Raw genomic sequence first — 18,615 nt, 5'->3', positions numbered from 1 at the left:
AAGCATTGAGAGTGCAGCAAGGCTTGCAATCACAGCAAATGGCAGGTAACCAACCGCAAGGATAATCGCAACAGTCTCCTATGCAACTTCAGCAGAACACAAACACAGAACTGCCAATGACTCGTAGAATAGGAGGTGTCACTGTAGATGGAGGAAATCCATTCATGAGTGATGGAATGCAACTGTACCCAAAATAGGACAGCTCACTGGGAGACCTGATGTGTTCAGTCCTATCTATAACGCTGAATCCTCATGAGGAACCGAGGATAGACGTAAATGTAGGCGGCAAAGCTTTTTCCTTTTTAGTGGACATGGGTGCAATGCGCTCGTGTATACGTGAGGGCACATTTTTAATGTCTGGCGATGTGATGAATACTCAGGGCTTTACAGGAGCAACAAGTTGAGTTCCTTTCACAGGAGAATTACCAGTCTCCATAGGAGAAGGCGATATGAAGGTGCCACTACTTTATTTGAGGCAAACACCTGTCAACATATTAGGATGAGATTTGATGACAAAATTGAATATGACCGTTTCGTTTACAGACAAAGGCATAATACGCTCATCACTGGGAATGCATTATTTAAACATGTGCAAAATGATTATGGCATTCGCGGGACAGATAGCTCCTAGGGCAATACCGCTTGAACCCGAGGTGTTCCATTATGAGATACGACATTCTATCAACATGGCTTCCAGGTTTAGTAAGTAGAACCATGAGGATACCAGATGAATTTCTATTTAGGCCTCAGATACCCATGGATGAAGAGGAGGGGCACATTTTTCCCTTAGACATAGAAGCAACGTTAGTCTGAGGAAATATGGCTTTCCTTGATGCAATTGATGATAAGGGTAGACGATGGAGCACAATAATTGCCATTGAGGAAGGCTGCAGAGGGACTGACGTCACTGATGAAGAATTGTTTGGAGATGACCTATCTGATGATTTTGTGATATTTGAAATGTGCATTACCTATTGGGTAAAGGCAATTATGAGAGAAGTTCTGCAGAAAATGATGTTAGCACAGAAGCGTCCTGAATATTTTGATGAAGATATGGCAAAAGTGCCAGTTTCATTATGGACCACTGGCCCCTATGACATAGGCTTACTGAAAGGGGTTTGGGAAATAAAGATTAAATTGAAACCAGGAGTAATTTTACCTTGAGCACAACAATATCCTATGTCTCGAGAGTCAGATGAAGGCATTTTTAAGACAATTTCCACCATGATGGAGCAAGGTATCTTAGTGACGTCCTAGTCACCATGTAATACGTCAGTTTATCCTATCAAGAAATCTAACGGGGGGTCTTGGAGACTAATACAAGATTTGAGACCGATAAACCAAATTGTAGAGGCCGAGTTCCCTCTAGTCCCGAACCCATCTACAATTCTATGTAATATACCTGTTGATGCACGATATTTAATGGTATTTGACATGAAAAATGCATTTTTCTCAATCCCATTGCACAAAGACTCACAAGATTTGACATCATTTACTTTTAGACAAGTGCGATTAAAAAGCTCAAGGCTGCCCCAGGGGTACTCTGAGTCTCCACCAATTTTCAACAGAATCCTCCAGATGGACTTGAGCAATATTGCTTTAAAAAGCGTTGTGCTGCATTACGTAGATTACATTTTAGTTTGCAGCACCACAGAGGAAGAGTGCAGACGCGATTCTGTTCAGCTGGTGATTATACTTGCTGACCAAGGATATAACGTTGACAAAGAAAAGTTACAATATTGTCAACAAGAAGTGTTGTACACAGGCCAATTAATTTCACATGACGGAAAGACGGTCACCTCTGAAAGAGCTGAGGCTATTTTTAAAACAGTTAAGCCACACACGATAAAACAGATGCAGAGTTTTCTAGCACTATGTAATTATGTCAGCGCATGGGTCTTTGACTACAGCTCGCATATAAGGCCTCTTTTACAGGCCTTGAAGAAAGCACAGGCAACGTGAGAAAAAAACGCGTGGACTGAGGCAATGGAAGAAGGGTTTGACGAATTGAAAAAAGCAATCTGCATAGCCCCAGTTTTAGGGATCCCCAATTATGCAGAGGAATTCTTTTTATTCTCACATACAGATGGTACTTTTATGACAGCAGTACTCACACAGAGAACCACATTGAGGTACAAGCCCCTTGCATATTACAGTGGAATTTTGGACCCAGTAATGAGAGGTCACTTTCCATGCAAACAAAGTTGAGCAGTCGCAGCGTTCGCCATAGAAAAGGCTACAAGCATAGTGATGGGATGGTCTATGACGTTAATTTAGTTGAACACGCAGTTTTTGCCATTTTGGAAAAACCGAAAGGCACGTTGACTTCTCAAAGGGCTTCTGCCTATGAGGTAGTCATATCAAATCCAGCGATTAAAATAGTTTATAGCTGAGCCAATCACAGAAGGAGCACCCATGCATGATTGCGCAAACTATGAAGAGTTCCCTAGAGTAAAAGAGAATGCACTTGCAGGGGGAGAGATTGTTTTCATTGACGGGTCTTCAAGAATCGATCAAAATGATGGACAAAGATACACAGGTGCTGCTGTGGAGAAACATCTTGCAAATGGAGAATTTTGAGTGCTCGTTAGTACTCGATTGCCATCTCATTATTCAGCAGAAGCTGCAGAATTATTGCCGTTGATAATCGCGATCAAGAATCACGCAGACCAGGAAGTAACAGTGTACAGCACTCCGCCTATGTGACGTTGACGGTGCACGCAGGACTAGCGCGCTGGAAAAGGAGGGCTATCTCCGAGCGGACGTCATGTCAGTGCGCACGCCGCCTTATTGGACAGGCTTATTAATGCACTACAACTCCCAGTGAGCATAGCAGTCGTTAAATGCGCAGCTCACACGAAAAGGGAGATATTTTATCGTGCGCAGAAATCAAGCAGCAGGCGCTGAACCAAGCGCATAGTAAATACAGATACAGGGATGATGAATATTGAGACCATTTATGTGAATGAAAGGATGAATGTGATGATGATTGTGGGTGAAGAATATAATCATATGCCTAAAACACAGATAGTGGAGCTCCAAGGGGAGGCACCGAAAGAGGAAAAGACTTTGTGGAAGCGAAGAGGGTGTTCTTTAAACCCCTCTGAAGCATTGTGGTGAAAAGACAGCACTGGTAAACCAGTGATGCCTATAGCATTATTAAGAGTGACGCTGGAACAGCTACACTACCCAGCACATACAACTAGGGAGAATCTTGCTGTAACTATTGCTGAGGATTGGTTCGTACCGAACCTAATGGAGCATGTTGCATTTTTTATGGTAAATTGTATTGTTTGCCAACAATTCACGGCTGGGAATACACTGCGCATAGTGAGGGGAGTCATCCCAAGACCCAATGGCCCTTTTCAGCACTTACATATCGACTATGCCCATATGATACAAGTATGCAATGGATATAGATACTTGCTTGTTGTAGTGTGTCCTTTCTCAAGATGGATAGAGGCAGGTCCATGCAAACACCAAGACTCTACCTGTGCAGCCAAATTTTTAGTGCGAGAAGTGTTTCCTAGAAGGGGAGTGTGCGAGGGTATGAGATCGGATAATAGACCTCACTTTGTTTATGCAGTTTGCAAGCAGATCAGCTTGTTGCTTGGTATAAAACACAGTTTTCTTTGGCTTATCATCCACAATGAAATGGGATCTGTGAAAGGCTCAATGGCCTGTTAAAAGGAAGAATAGTCAATTTGAAGCATACTCTGAAGAAAGGGTGGTTGCATTGCCTACCACTGGCATTATATGCATTGAGGAACCAACCAGGTGTGTGTCAGGAAGGCGAATGAGAACACCCCTAATGCCTCCATCCTGAGTTAGAAGTGATGCTCAGCCAACGTCAGAAGTTTTAGGATTGGAATTGCAAAACTATTTGAACTGTATGACTTCCAGTTTTTCTGTAATTTCAGGACAGTTGCAGAGATGAGGGTGTAGGGCAGTACAGAACACAGAAGGAGATGCTTCAACAAACAAACCTCTGGAATTTCAACTTCCAAAACTTCACCTCAGAGATGCGGTCCTAGTTCGTAACCACACAAGGAAAAGGTGGAACGAGCCCAGGTTCAACGGTCCTTTTGTCCTTGTGGAAAAAAATGCCATCTGCTTTCAAATTACAGGGTAGGCGTGCTTGGATCTTCTTGAGAAATAACAAAATCTACTCTGGAGAAACCCCTCTGCCTACACCCATCTGCGAAAAAGCTACAATCATCAAGGAAGAACCACAGCATGTGCAGGCGACATCTATGACGAAGAAAAAGGACGCATAACCTGACACGTGGAAAGCATGAAGAACCCTTTAGTTGGACTGTGGCTTGATTTTGGACGCTCCCTTTTGAGCTATAAATAAAGAGGTAAAAGGACACATTTAAACACTCTGTGCATCCTAGTTGCAGAGTAAGGGAAGATCTGCATTCTTAAAGCCACAGTAGCTCATTGACTTTGGACAGAGGCATGCTTAAGCCTTGATAAGAATAAGACTATGCCAGATTCTGATCGTGGATACAGCAATTGGAAGAGGGTACAATACCCCGATTCCTTCCACACAGAGCTCTTGTTTGGTTCGACTCATAGTGTTACCCAGTGATGACCTTTCTAGGCACGTACTTACGTATTTTGAGTTGGTGTTACCTTCTTACCGGTCACTGGTGGGGAGAACTTGTCGCATTCCAGCTTTCATTCGAGATCCTGACAATGTGAAACTCATAAGATTGCTTATAATCATCACTGAAGAATTCTTGAAGTTACCTGAGTACAGTGAAGAAAACACAAATGCCCCTATCAGCCGACGCAGCACATAGACCGGTCAGTGTGGTGTTCTTTAGTCTAATTGAAGAATATCCGCACCTTGTTGGAAGACACACAGATATGGTAACTTTTCTGAGAGATCCAAGAAACACTGCCAACTTGAATGTAATCCTGGAAGGTATAATCATCCAGGTGAGCATCTATTCTGAAAGAAATCACAGAGCTGTATAGAAACTTTTCTCCGAGGGACAGACTGAGCAAATGAATAAAAGACAAAACTTTTTGTTCATGCTGACAGGGAAGCAACATGTAATCTGGACTGAAGCAGATTCCAAGCAGCGATTGGGAGCTGATATATGAAGCAGAACTCAGAGGCCATTTTTCTTCACGATAAAGGAACGTTTGCATCCAGACTGGTGAAAAAACTGGTTCCAGAGAGAAAGATAAAGTAATTCCTTAGTATCTAGAAAGCATACAGTTGATCGAGGACGAATGCTGAAGAAGACAGCAGCTTCCAGAAAGCAATCTAAAATGCAGAGCCATTAAAGTTTGTTTTTCCTTCCTTAGCATTAAATGATCGAGATGGGGAATTTCAACAGCAACATTGTGTTGCCCCATGAGAACAGACACACACATTGTCCAAGAAATAGATGCTGCAAGCTCATGTACCACTGTATAATCTACACATGTATTATATTCATACTCATATTGCTTTCACTGACAGTAAGAACTGCATTTTATATAGGCGCACATGGGGCAAAGACTTCTATATATGTTTCTGAGCAGAAGGAAAAGGTGAGCGTGGCAACTACAAGGCAGAATAGACCCTACATAGTTATTCCTGCCCCAAGAAAAGAGGGGAAGATACCTGAGCTTGAAATGGATGTTGTTAGTAATCAATCACACACATCACTTGTTTCAGAAAATGTTTTAAACGCTGGCGGCAGGATCGGCGGATCAGGCAAAGTAAGGGGTTAATAAAGGTTGAGCCTACACAGATGATGCATGCAGACACACCTGGTCCAGTGACAAGACACCCAAGCACAAGTCCCACAGAAAAGTCACACATAGAGATTATAGCACAATCTTCATGGCCATTTTTAGCTGTCGCTAGAAAAAGACAGATGGATAGAGACAAAATTGTTGAACTTTCTTCTACACAGGGAACCTGGACGGATGTTCCTGTATATAAACCAGTCAGAAGAAGCTATGTGGATACATTTAGAGACGTAGTCATAGAAAACTACATGAAGAGTTTGAGAACCAAAAGAAGCACCCAAGAAGATAATTATGAACTGAAAGATTATCTGGAAAGCACAGCACATTTGGGAAACAACATATGGTACCAACACATGTAAGAACTTGGAAGAAGGACATCCGATGAAGAATGCTTCGTATGTGCACTATTGCCATACAGCATGGGGAAGTCGAAGATCTTCATAGCTATTGAAATAGTTGTCCAAACTGCACACTGCATAGTGCTCCTAGCTTTCTGTAGTACAAGAGGCCAGTTCATGGGTCGAACAGCCTCTCTCAAATGGGCAACTGAATGGACAGATCCAAATGAAGATGACTATGTTCAAGATATAAAGATAAGAACAATGCCAAGACAAAGAATATTGTGATCAGATATGAGAAACCAGGAGTAAAGAGAACTGGAATAAGAAGAGAATTGAATAAAACACTGAAAGTTCCAGGACAATCTACAGAAGACATCCGTAGATGGAAAAACAGAAGCCAGATGCAGATTTGGGGAACTGTCCTATCACCAGATGGCTGGGAAGAAGGAGTAGTAATCTGCAGAGACTGGGTAATAATGGGTCAATACCAACCAACTATCGAGAATGCACAAATGTTGTGTAAACCATTATAGCCAAAACTTGCTAAACTTCTGACATGGGTCGCAGACAGAGGAGGATCGCTGCAGATAGTTCCATTGGAGAGCTCTAAATTGTGCTTCAGGAACAATGGTACAAGAAAAATGGGGGAGAATCAGAACTGTGGACGAATCTTCGATGCACCAGGAATGAATTTCGGAACAGCAGTAATCATGGATCATTATTGGGCTTGTGGATACAAGGCCTACACTAGACTGCCTAAATATTGGGGAGGAATCTGCAGATTGGTGAATGTCCATGTTCCTGCGTTGGTGATTCCTAAAGGTGACCTGAACATTGATAGTTTCCCGAAAGCAGATGCTCATCTGAGGAAGAAGAGATCTGTGGAGATGATAAATCGAATGAAGGGGGAGAAAAGCTTTTGACTCTATTCCATATGAACACAGACTGTTCAGCCAGACATCTTCAGTGTTCACGTTGATCTTCATGCCAAGGATCCAGGTTGGAGCAAATACCAAGTGGCTTCAGATCACCAGATGGGAATTGCTGCAGATGATTAATACTACCATAAAGGGATTCAATGCAATCAGAGAAGAGATGAGAGCCATACGACAGATGACTCTCCAGAACAGATACGTCCTGGACATGATCACAGCCATGGATGGAGGTGTTTGTGCCAAAATAGGAGAATCATGTTGCACATTTATACCTTCTCATGATGACAAGAATGAAACCTTGACAGAGGCCATAGACATGCTGATGAAAACTCCATGGCCAGATGATAGAAAAGGTTGAAGACATTCCTGAGGAGAGCTGGTTCGGATCACTCTTCTCGTGCGTTCCACAATGGATGGCAGATTTGTTCAAATTTCTTGAAGCTTTATTATTATTAGTGATGCTTGGATTATGTGTGATCAAAATAATAATCTCACAGTGCAAGAAGACAGTAAAGAAAGCCATAGGGATGAACATTATGATTCATGTTGAACCAGGATGGAAGCCTAAAGATCTGACTGATCAAGAAATCAGAGACTTTGTGAAGGACGGTATCCATGCACCTGTGGGAACAAAGTTCCTGTATCCCAAGGACCATAAGAAGTATGTGGGAAGATGGATCTATTGCAGTCAAAGTGGACAGTGCATGCTCATGACACGTTACAAGGATGAGTATGTGAAATCAGCAGGATGCTTGAAGGGAGTCATTTCTTCAGACCAGGATGTTTATATGTAAAAGATGATGTGAGAGTGGTCGATGAATTGCCCAAAGGGGGGAGTGTAGAGGAGGAGCCAAGTAGCCCCACTCCAATTGTCCCGCCTACTTTACCTGAAAAGTATGAACCAAAGTATGTGACGTATACTGAACAGGTAAACCAGCAAGGAGAAGAGCGTGGACTCTGTGCAGTGCCCATAAGAATACCTATACCTAAGAGAATATGAGAGGTAAAGTACCCATTGAGGAAACCATACCTGCATACAAGACAATATGATGGACATTTGAACGAGATTCCCGAAGAAGCAGAGAAACTAAATGGCAATGATGAATGGTGACGTCATACAAAGTTGAATCGACATCCAATAAGAAAGATAACCGGACCAGAGAGGCAGACGATTTATAAACCATCAAGAAAGTACTAAGGATATGTGACATCTTGGGATCAAGATGAAGAGACTTATGCCACAAGCCTGATGAAAATACTTAGTTAGTTTAAACGTGTACAGATGCAATGAAATGCAAGCAGCAAAGCAATCATGAAGCTAGCCACATGCTTTTAAATAGAATAGACCGCGGCAAGCGTCAACATATACATATATACCACTATAGATACATATGGACAAGTAAAGGATGAATGTTTCCACTACGTATATAAGCAGTACTGAACGAAGCAAGAAGGCCGCATTTTAGTGTCGCAGTTGAGAAAAGGAATTGAATTGAACAGAATAAAAGTTCAACTAAGGAGTTTTCTGAGCTAAGAAAGCCAAGGTCTTATCAAACGGGAATTGGCTGACATTGGATACAATTAACGTGAAAGAACAGAAGCTCCTGTTCAGAGAGGTCAAGCAAAAACAAAAGACGTCAGAGGACTGTTGAAGAATAAAATCAAATACACGAAAAGGCTCAATTCATGGTGTCCAGTCACGTGATAGAAGGAAGTTGGATGAACGAGATGATCACACCTACACACAGAGCCGGCTGATGCCAATACTGCTTAAAAATTCTCAGAGAACAGACCAACTTCAAAGTACTAATTGACACTGGACCATTGAGGTGATGATGGATGATATGCTAATTGGTGGGAAGCTGGTGTTAAGATGAGCTCACCCGCACCTGGTTGTTCAGTCTGCTTTCTGCTAACATAGGTGGAAAAGTACTGACAGGGGTTAGAAGCCAACCAATTGTAGGGGACCACGTAGCTGGGAGGTCCTATAGCTTGTGTAGCCAATGGGACATCGTATATTTTAGTGACGTTCATAGTGGCCATTTTGAGGGGAGTGGTTAGTTGCCCCACCTGATGTTAACTATCCAATTATTTCTCTCTGTTACTCTATATAGAAATGGAACCTATGCTTAGTTATCCACTTAGAACCAATCCCACCTCCCGTTAGGTTTTTGTAGTTTTCCACGTAGGATGATGTTGGTAATGATGCAGGTCAAAACGTCAGTGATGACTAATTTTGGGTACAAAAGCCCAGCTTTTTTATGAAGTAGAGTCAGAGTATCGAGCGATTGCTGATGTTCGTTGTACTCCCTGTTTTAGATACTTGACATTAAAACAGACAAACCTTGCCAAACTATTTGTGTCGTCTTGATTATTGATGTATGAATAAAATCTGCATCCCCATCTATCCCCAAGGTATCGCTACTCATCTTAAAGGGCTGTTTGGGAACACCGAGCTCACCTTGGCTTCAGAGATGTTATTAAGGATGGTCTCCAACACATGCTGAGAGGCTACTGACCACTCAAAGGGCTGGTACTTTCTCATGAGTAGACAGAGGGGGATGCTGATTGTCGCATAATCCTGGGGGTACCTTGTGCAATAGCTCGCAAGCCCCAGGAATGAGTGGAGTTCAGACACCGTCTGTGGTGGCTGGGCGGTGTTTAGTGCTACAACCTTGTCCGGGTCGGGTCGCATCCCCTTCTCTGAGAATATATGTCTGAAGAATCTGAGTGAACCCTTCCGGAATTCGCATTTGCTTTTGTTAAGTGTAAAGCCGGATGCTTCAACTCCCGCGCATACTCGGTGGAGTGCAGCGGCATGTTCTTCTTTGGACTTTTCGAATACTAGTACATCGTGTGAATAGTTGAGGCAGTTGGGAATGTGGCGTATGACCTTGTGGATCTCGTCTTGGAAAATTTCCGCAGGGGACGATACGCCGAAGATAAGCCACTTGTATTTGAAGAGGCCCATGTGGGTCACAAAGGTAGTGATATATCTCGAGTTGGTGGTAGCCATTTGTGAGGTCTAGCTTTGAGAAGAATTTAGCGCCATGCAGTAGATGGATCATATCTGTTATCCTTGGTGCCTGGTGTCTTTCGCGCTCTATCGCTTCGTTCGCTCTCTTCATGTCGCTTGACGTCCGGGTTGATGTGTAGTTGAATCTTACATTTTTGATTTTCCCCAGTCCTCGAAATAGTTTTGGGAATGCTGTTTCAATATCCTCCGGCCTTGCAAAGTATTTGTGGGCCATCAGTTGATACAAGATGTGCACAAGGCCCATGTCTACGGCAGTTTTGAAACTGGGAATACAGCCGCTGTTTACTTCAGTCTTGAGTACATGTAGTTGTATTTTCGCTGTATGAGACTTGTGTGTGCATGTGGTGGTGATGGCTGAGTTGCATGTTAATGGCTAGTTCGATCTATAGGGGCAAACGTTGACGGTGGATCGCTTGAGTTTTGGAGTCTGGGGGAGTGCCTTGTATGCTTCTTCACTTATGATGTTTACCGTCGCCTGTGTGTCTATGAGAAATTCCAGAGGGGTGTTGTTGACATTAAGCATGAGAATCGGGCTGTGTTGTTTGGCCGTGCTGTTGGTTTTCACCCCGACATATCCTTTCTTGCATTGGTCGTCACCTGACGATGGTGAGTCACTAGTGGAGGGTGACCTCATTTCGATGTATCGGACGTACCGTCAGCGGCCGCCATGTCTGGATCTTTCGGACTGCCTGTTGTCTTCTTGTGCCCGGGACCAGCTGTATTCCCGCTCCTCCTGCCTGTGTCTTCTTGATTCGCTCTCAGGCCTGGCGTCGTGTGTGCTCACCTGTGTCGCCTTCTGCTGCTCCCTGTGTGATCTCCTGCCTGGTCGGGGCAAGGGTGCATTTTTACAGACAGCGCGAAAATGGTTGTCACTGCCACAGGTGGTGCATTTTTGCCCCGGTGCCAGGCGCACCCCCTTGTGGAGGTATTCATAGCCGCATTTAAAGCACTTGGCATTTGACTGTCTCACTGAAGTATTCGTGACGGTGAGTAGTTTGTTGATTGACTCTCCCTCGCTCGCTTTGGGCTGTATCGTAACTTTGCCCAGGTTGTCCAACTGTAATTCTACCGCTGCTTCCATGCGTGCCAAAGCCAGAATTTCCTCCAGTGACCTCTGCTTTTGTAGCAGTTTCTTCCTGAATACTTGGCAGTCACATCTGGCGATGACTTGAGACCACAATGCCTCCTTGTTGGAGTACCTGTGGAACTTACCCTGTTTCAACTTTATCTGTAGTCTCATGAACATTTATCTAAGGATTCTCCTTTGTCGTGGCATGTCGTGTGAAAGATGTGTCTCTCATAATCGACGGTTGGTGCGAGGCGCAAAGTATTATGACAGTTTCATGTGTAGGTCCTGGCAGGATGCTGTCTCAAGGTTGAGTAGTTCTCCCGCAATGTCCCTGACTCTGGGTCCAACTGCCATGGATAAGGTTTTCTTTAACTGTGCGTCGTCCCTTCCCTTTTAACCACCATACCTTATGTGCACAGGCTCGGGTGGGCTGTGCCCACCAGTTGGTGTCTGTATTTTGAGGCGCGCTGATGCGCGTTGCCTGTGCGTGACGGCACCCTCCTGCTGTTCACCTTTTGGGATGTGCTGGCTTGGTTCCACAAGCAACATGTGCTTGTTGCACATGCTTCGGTGGGCTTGTCCTCGTGGGGCATTTATGTCGGGTGCGCCTTCCCTGCTTGGGCATGACGATGTATGGGGCACGGCGATGTCTGTGGTGCGGGTCTTGCTTGGAGCCCGTTTGTCACCAATGTGGTGTTCCAAATACCCAGATCCTGAGGACCGCTCATGGCTGGGTGCCTTCTTTCAAGGACCACGCCTACACGGGCCGGTGCAATACAAACAGGTCTATATTGCACGCCAGGGTACACTCGACTGAACTTTCCCTTCCTCCAACGCTCCCCAACCCAACATCACTTCGCTCTGTCCTGGCCCACATGTGGGCCTTTCCCTCACAATGATGAGGGAGGGCTACACGCCCTTACCAGAACATGACAGCCGCCTTCTCACACATGACAGCATGGAAGACCAACATACATGAACACATCAGCGGAGGACTGCGTGTGGGTAAAAGATGCTTCCTCCGTGGACCTCTTTAGGGATTTTGGGGCTTGGGACACTGACATCATTAGGGCCCCCCCTCAAACCAAAATTAAGAAGGGGGCCCAAGATGTACTTGTCAAAAATGGTCATAATTGCAATGTATAGCTTGATATGTTGCCTTGGCAGTGATTGCAATAAGCATGGGAACTCCCAGTCCGACGACCCCCTTCATCCATTTTGGAATGAACAGGTAGTGCCTTTTTAAGAGCAACATTAGTTGTCTGATGTGTGTTGACCAGAACACATTTACCAGCCACAATTATGGTATACAGGCTGTAGCAAAGAAGATGGGAAACAGATCAGCAGCCATATGAAAAAGGTATATATACAGTAGCATAGTCACATACCTTAGTTTAGTTGCCTCACAGAACGCATCTGTGCGCAAGCATGGATACAGAGGAGAGATCTATAGTCAAAGGGGACGATAGAAACGCTGTAGCACAGAGGATACAGATTAGAAGTTACCATAAGGGTGCACACATCTGAATATAGACTGAGATCAGAAGTAGGCCATGGTTTTCAAATGGTCTTGCCATTATTGAACCAAGAAACACGTAATGTTATCATTTTGAATATACCATTGGTCACCATGATTACAAATGAAGTACCACTGTAGCGAGTCAGACAAGGGATAAGGAATTTTTAAAGAGAAAACTGAATCCGTTTTAGGGACTGACAGTTTACAAATTAGGGACTGCCAATTTTGACATTTTATGCAATGAGATTAAATGAGTTGCCCAGGATAAAACCCTTTGGCTAAGCTGGTATTTGATCCCAGACTGAAGTTTCAGCATGTTATCAAATTGTTTCCCAGTTGATGTCATCCAGCAATGTGCAATTTTTTGTGAATGTTTGATTTTTGCGAACCAAAACAAATAATCTTTTGACCTAATGTGGAAATTCATCAAATGACATGATAGACCAATAGGGCGGTGTTAAAAAGAACTGTGTAGGGAGACCACCAGGGGGCGCAGACAACCTGACCACTTAATATGTTTTCTCCCTTGCCTCATGATATAAGAAGGGTGTATGGAAACCTCCCGGGGTCCAACGACCCGACTCCACAACCCATGAAGCCGTGCGAAGGTCCAGTGAATGCTATGATATTGCTGCCTGGGACCGTTTGACCTAGGGAGCCATGGTAAACACGGCCGATAGTGGATGTCCTAGCCCGCTTCGGAGGACGGGGTCCTCGGCTTCGAGTTGGGGGTGTGTCCACTGTACGTAGGCAAGACAGCTATGCAGCAGTGGAGCACAGGGGCCCCATTGGTCGCTGAAGGTAGGATGGCCTGAGCGTGTCTTCCACAACGCGCGAAAGGGGAGAATACCCTCATCTAGTTATGTGTGCCATGCTATATGATAGCACAGTATGTGGGTGGTGAACCCCGACTTTTTCTGACGGTCGGGTGGAGCGTGATGCTCAGCACAACGTGTACACGGCGGCACTCCATTAACAACTCTCTACAGGGGTCCACTACCTGAGACCGCAGGCTTCAGATAACTGACTATGACCTGAAACTGATGCTGTGATTTATACGAAACCCCGATGCAAGACATAGAGTGAATGGGCTTGGAGAACAAGGTATGCCACTATAGGGTAACCATGCATGCAGACCAGTCTAAGTTTACAGCTGCCCTAGCCGGTTCAAATGCTTTGCATACCGCTCTTTGTCTCTCTAGCTGTGGTAGAGTGTGGTATTATCAGCAGACCGTGACAAGGTGGTTGGGGATACACGGAACACAGCCCAAGAGACAGGGTTGTAATTTCTGCAATAACCACATAACCAATGGAACTTTGCCGATGACCAGCTGGGGGGCTTAGTAAATAAGTCCACTTCCTCTACAGTGTAAAGTGGTAACTATTACTGTGACACTGATGCAACACAAACTCCACCTAGAGACATTAGCATCCCGTCATACTTTCTGTCATACGCGGCCTTTGAAGACATGAGTCCAAATGAGAATTCCCTTCCTACGCCCAGTGAGATCCAGGAAGTCGCTATGGAGGCGGATATACACTTGCTGTTAGAAGAATTTGAATCAATGAGGAGTGAAATACAAACGTCCATGTCAGAACTGAAGCGAAGAATGAACAAGATCAAAGACAAAATGGAGACGGTCGAAAACAGCCAATTGTCAGGTGACTTAATTGAGATGAAATTCAATGCCCAACTGTAGGATCTTGAAGTAAGAGAATCAGACGTCGCCCTAAAAGTTGATGTCTTAGAGAACATGGAAAGGAGATGTAATAGAAAAATTATGGAGCTTCAAGATAAAGAAAGTGAGTTTGCCATATCCCTGGAAAATTCAGTGAAAAAGCATATTTTGGCATTGCTCAATGGCTCAGAGAAAGTTGAGAAAACCTTTGATAGGATAGATAGGGGAGGTGGCCCTCCTGGTGGCCCCCGATCATTTATGGCCAAATGAGACTACTTCAAACAAAAAGTAGACATATTGGCAAAAGCGAGAGAAAAAGGCATAATAGAGTTTGAAGGGTCACAGGTTTGCATCTATCAGGACCTATCAGCCTTAACACTGTCTAAACACAAAGACTGCCAGTCGTTGAAAAAAAGTGGCTTCGTGAACACGATATAAGGTGGGGTTGTAGAAGTGGGGCCAAGCATGACCCTCATGCCCCCACACGACTCTCAACATGAAAGCAGAGAAATCATAGATGTCCACCACTCTTAGGCCCATCACTTCGATCCTCGATGTATCGCATGTGCCTAAAATGTTACTCGCTCAGAGACACGCTTCGGGTACATGGAAAGGCTGGCATGATCACCATAGCCAGATGTGAGCAGAAACAAGGCACCCAGCCAAGGACGAGTTGAGACAGGAAAGTTCCCGTAAGCAAGGCAATTAGCCACTTGCAGAAAATCAGCCTAAAATCCTCTTAATTACAAGCAGGACAGCTTCATTTCATGTTCTCCACACACGTGACCCAGCCTAACAGAACAATGCCGATTTAACCAATGTAGACAAAGAGGACTGTTCCCATCAAACCTGAGGGGAAAAGTTTCAAGTGTTGCCTATGAACTGCCAACTGAATGCACTCTCCCAGGCTTAGGTGATCAGAGATGGCAACATTAGAGAACACCTTGCACCTCCATGTTCATTCCCATTGCCTTGAAAAGGTACAATCAGTCTGGGAACCATCCAGGGTCCCAGGAATAGGAGGACACATTCAACCCAGTCCAGATTCACCTTTCATGTAGGGATATCATTTTTTCATTTTTTGCAAAGCCCAATGGTCTCTCTGTAACACTGCAACATTGTAGATTGATACTAGTAGAGGTGATCCTAGGACAAGCCACTAGATATGGCTATCCAATAGTAAAACTAACCCTTATGGCTCCCAAATGTAGCTTACCCATACTGACCAATGTTATAGGTTTCTGGGATGGAACTGGATTTGTGACGTTATACCAGGATAAAACCGGGTGACACATGCTTGGAGGATGAGAGCTCTGGAGGATAGCTGTTTTTCCAGGTGTGATCCTTGTCATTTTGTTTGCTAATAAAAGACAGTGGGCCTCATTATAACCCTTCCAGTCGCAGTAAGAACGGTGCCGGTGAGCTACCGGCACCGTTGTTACCGGACAGACAGAGTACAAGTTTGCGGCCGGGATGCCCTCCCACCCACCAGGTCCAACCTGGTGGGCGGAACGGCACCCGGGCGCAGAAATTGACGGATGCACCGGCACCGTTATTAACGGGGCCGGTGCATCCGTCCTCCCCATTCCCATTGAGTTCAATGGGACTCAAATGGGAATGGGGAGTTTCTTTTTTCGGTGCCTGGCCGTAGGGACTGCCGGAACTATAATGTCCCAGTGATTCCCCCTTGCCAGGCGCCGGAAAAAAAATGACTCCGGTTGCAGCCGGGCTGTATTTAATGGCACAGCTACCGTAGGACTCATAATGAGGCCCAGTAACTTTGCCCCAAGACTGAGTCTTCCGTTCTTATGGTGGGGAGTCGTTGATGGGCCCAGGTGTTCACTGGTGCTAATTAGGGTGACTGCTAGAGAGCCCCGACCACATCTATACAGGGTTATTCATTCTCCTTATCTTTTGAATAGCAATAGGAGGACTACCGAATAACATCAGCAGAAGAAGCAGATGGTGTCTTGAAATAGTTGAGGATAATCGAGAAGCAGGCTCTTCAGAAGCGAAAACCACACATTGACCGGTTGGCAGAGGTTTGAAACATCAACCGAGGAGAGTCCGATGGAATGGATCCAGGAAATTTCATAAACTGATCACCCCCTAGGGGTCATACAGACTCTTGGGCAGATGTGTATTGTAACACTGGTTGAAGGGATGTAGAGGCAAGGCCTCGGGTAAGGGTGGACTGGGTGGTAGAGAATGATGGATCACCTACAGGCTTTATCGGTGGTAAGCCAAAGTGTATATGCAACTTGGAGGACTACTTCCTATTGTTTTAAGTTGTTGATGAGGCGAGGGGCTCCAACCTGCTGATGTTGGTGTGGGGGTGTTGCGGGAAGGGGACTGGGACTGGAAGTGGGTATAACTTGTGGAGGGCAAGGTTTAGATGGGATTTGGACGAGAAGATAACTTTAGCGTGATTGTGATGAAATACTACATGATTGATTTGTGGAGAACAGTACACCCTAAACTCAAGTCATAACCACACAATTATTGGGGCAGGCATACGGTCGGATCACGACATGTGTACGCTATCAGTTGAATTGGGTTACAGGTCGGTTCCAGATAAGCCTTTGGTTATGTAATGATGCACTATTCGGGGACTCCCAATTTCAAGAGAATGAGTAAGGGAGAAATACATGCTTCTTGTAAGACAAACGATTCTGGAGAGATCCCAACTTGCACTGTGTGAGAAGCGGAAAAGGCCACCTTTGAGATCTCTTAACATCAGAAGAGGCGGCAAAAAAAAGGGTCAGAAGTTTGAGGGACATCGAACTCAGAGCAATTATATGGGATAAAGAAAGAGACATGAGAAGGGGACAAAACCCCATGAAAGACAAGTTGCAAGATGTAGCCAAAATGAGACGTGAGTTCAAAGAGCTATGTAATGGTAAGACCTTGACCCAACTCTGATACTGAAAGCAAAGGTTCTATGAAAAGGGGGACAAGGCCCACACGCTCTTGGCAGCTCACCTGAGGGCTCAGAGTGCCAAAAGGGATGTTCATAAAATTAGGGAAAACCCTGGTATTCGTTAACCCACTGGGAAGACATAGTCCGAAAATGTTATGCCCAATTGTATACCGCAGCGGGAGGATTGAGTGAGTTGGTAACATGTTCATATCTGCAAGACATTCCTATGGTCACATTATTATGAGAGGAAGCCGCACAGATGGATGTACCAATTGAGAGTGATGAAGTGCTAAGCACAACTGTGAAACTGAAGGCGAAATCAGCACCAGGACCGGATGGGTTTACCACAGCCTTCTATAAAAGGCATGGGGTGAAATTGGTGCCATTCTTGTTTAAATTATTCAATAGTATTCTAGAGGGGGCTGCGGCTCCAGATTATTTCCAGATTATTTCTCTCAAGCATAACAGTGATTATTCCAAAGGAAGGGAAGGATACATTGGAATGTGGTTTTACTGTCCAATATCCCTGCTAAATGTGGATGCAGAGATGTATATTAGTGTACTGGCAGAGAGGCTGAGAAAGGTTTTAGCCAAATTGATACACTCTGAACAAGTAGGCTTCATCAGAGGTAGACAAGGAGAAGATAACATATGTAAAACACTGTTTAGTGGCCCTTCATGAGAGTGTAGAGGAGTAGCCGAATGCCTCTGCAGGAAGTCCCCCCCCCCTGCTGCTTATATGTTGGAAACCAGAAGTCGTGCCATGCATGACATCAGTGATTGCGCCTATTCTGCCGAGAGCCTTCAAGAAAAGGTATCCATGAAGAAAACCCTATCTGATGTATCCCTGAAGAGATGATATTCTCTGGGAGGAAATTTCCGAAGGAATATGAGAATGAGAAAAGGAGTAGCCGGTGATGTCACAGAAGATGAGCATGACGCACTGAGAAGATTGGCTGAAGAAGAGGATGTATAGACCCTATGGAATCTGATGACGAGATAAGGAGTCGACTAAATGTTCATGTGCGAAAAGGAGATTGCACGTGGGAAAAGCACTGCAGAAAATGCAAGCCATTTAATAACTGTACAGATGCAGTAACGCAAGTAGACTAAGTAATCATAAAGGCTGGCTAGTAGTGAATAGACTGCAGGCGACACCGCCAATGTACAGTGTCTGGACATAGGTGCCAAAACCTTTAGTAAGTTCAAACCCACGGAGAGAGAAGGATCGAGAGCTGTGCGTGTCACAGCAAGGAATTAGCTGAAGTTCGTGGACTTGAAGGGTGAAGCTGTTTGGCCTGATATCAAAGTTGGAGCAAGCCAAGGCCAGTTATCTATTCTCAAAGGCAGCAAACGTGAGA

Source organism: Ambystoma mexicanum, chromosome 1p (genome assembly GCF_040938575.1).
Source record: "Ambystoma mexicanum isolate Mex_15411 chromosome 1p, UKY_AmexF1_1, whole genome shotgun sequence".
Taxonomy (NCBI): Eukaryota; Metazoa; Chordata; class Amphibia; order Caudata; family Ambystomatidae; genus Ambystoma; species Ambystoma mexicanum.
The sequence above is the reverse complement of the archived record's forward strand: the minus strand, read 5'-3'. Positions refer to the sequence as shown.